The following is a 2373-nucleotide window of genomic DNA, read 5'->3' as shown; positions in this document are numbered from 1 at the left end:
TGTATGAAATAAAATATATATTTTTATTTTTTAATTTATTAATTTTTTTAATAAATTATTAATTTTTTAACAGCATAGAAATTACTATGCGTGTAATTCGAACCAAGCTGGTTCGAATTAGTGTGTGCGTGTGTGTTGTGTATAATTCGAACCTAATTAGTTCGAATTAGTGTGTGCGTGTGTTTGTGTATAATTCGAACCTACTTGGTTCGAATTATGTAGAAATGGAGTTCGAATTTAAATGGTTCAAACTACATATAAACATGTATTGGTGAATTCATGAAGCAGTTTTCGTTTTGGCTTATTCGTATAAAATTTTGCTCTCTTTAGCTTAAATGTATTTTTTGCCCAAATCCAAATATAGTATAAGCGATATCTAGCAACATTTTGAATCTTATGATCATAAGTAGGGTTAAAAATAAATCGAATCGGATCAAGTTTTGATGGCTTAGACAAATCTAGTTTATATTGTGAATATTTGGTTTAAGTCTAGATTTATTATTTTTTATAGACTTTTTTAAAGTTTAAGTTTGACTTATTTAAAAATCTAACAAATTCATAAATTTATTTAAAAAATTTATTTATGAATTATAACTCAAAATAATAAATTTAAAGAATTTAAGTTGACAATAGATACATTTTAAAAATTATAACTCATAATCTATAAATTATAATTTATTTATATATTAATCATTACTCTTTTATATATATATATATAAACATAAATTTTATGAATAATTGAAAACTTAAATTAAAAATAATTTATTTTTATAAAAATAATATTTTAACAAAGCAGTTCAACAAGTTTTACAAGCTTTAAAAAAGTCTATAATTTAATTCTTTTTTTTAATTGTCCATGGTCTGTATTTTTCAGCCCGACAAACCAATAATTAATCTTGTCGTGGATTGAAACTCCATTTAAGGGTTTGTCGCTACCCAATGAGTTGCTGCATGTACAAGGCAGAATTCGAATCCCCAAACTTATTTAAGCGGACGAGTAAACTGACCATTTGACAAATTCAAGTTGATTCAATTTAATCTTTATAACAGTCCAATTACACATCCAAGGTTTTTTGGTAACCAAGTTAATTGACCCAATCAACAAAAATCACTCTCATTACACTACCGTATACACACGCACGCTTCAATAATGCAAACATATCCTTCTTCATCTTCGCGTTCTTTCTTCTTCACATTTTTCCTATTTTTTTTTGAAAGAAAGAGCTCAACACATAAGTGGAGCATAAAGTACTAAACAAAATAAAGCAGTTGTACAACTCCTATGTCATCTCCGGCATTGCCATCAACAACATGAATTATTTACAACACCATTCTCTGGCATATGAAAAGGATTGATCCACGCAATCTGTAACCCCTTTTTCCTTATTGTGAAAAATGACATCATTTCTGCGTAACCATATACTCCAAATCACTGAGAAGAAGCCAATTATCCAATACCTGCGCACCTCTTTTCTCATTCGGACATCTCTCCAACTCTGAAAATGCTGTTTCACAGTACCTGGCATAATCCACTCTTGTCCAAATGCCGATATCCAAGCACACCACACCTGCCAAGAGTACTCACAAGTAATAAACAGATGTTGTATATTTTCATCATCTTTTTTACACAGCATGCACATAGTATCATTCTGTTGTAGGACACCCAGTCGACTAAGTCGATCCTTTGTATTGACTCGGCCCACCAAAACAAACCAGGAGAATAGTTCCACTCGTGGTGGGACTAGGCCTTTCCAAATGTCTTTTGTGAACCTGTAGTTTAGAAGCTCCTCGTCCATAGTCTCTTCCTACAATGCCTGCACAAATGAGTTAGTTGTATAAACGCCTTCCTTGTGAAACCTCCACACCACTCTATCTTGCACATCTGCTATCAATCTAACAGATTGCAGGACAAGTAGCAGTTGGTCCAGTATATTTGTCTCCCATTGTCGGAGCTCTCTTCTCCATTGGAAGTGCCACACCCACTCTATCCCATCCCAGAACCCACATTCCCCAATAACTGATCCTTTTTGGTTTGAAATCAAGAAGAGTCTCGGAAAGTTATCTTTCAGCTTTCCCACTTGGAGCCATTTATCTTCCCAAAATCTGGTAGCCCTACCATCTCCTACTTCCATAGCAAGCCCATCAATCATCTTCTGCCTGACCTGTTGTTCCTTTATTTTCACTTGACATATGTCTCTCCATGGTCCTCCCCTCTTTGGCAATATCTGAGTGGACAGCAGGTGATTTGGGTTCAAACTATTGCAAGAGCATACAATCCTCTTCCATAGGGGACAATCCTCCTTCGAGAATCGCCACCACCATTTAAACAATAAAGCCATATTCCGAACCACCGCATCACCCACCCCCAATCCT

This window comes from Arachis duranensis, chromosome 2, assembly GCF_000817695.3.
Source record: "Arachis duranensis cultivar V14167 chromosome 2, aradu.V14167.gnm2.J7QH, whole genome shotgun sequence".
Lineage (NCBI taxonomy): Eukaryota > Viridiplantae > Streptophyta > Magnoliopsida > Fabales > Fabaceae > Arachis > Arachis duranensis.
Note: the sequence above shows the minus strand (reverse complement) of the source record.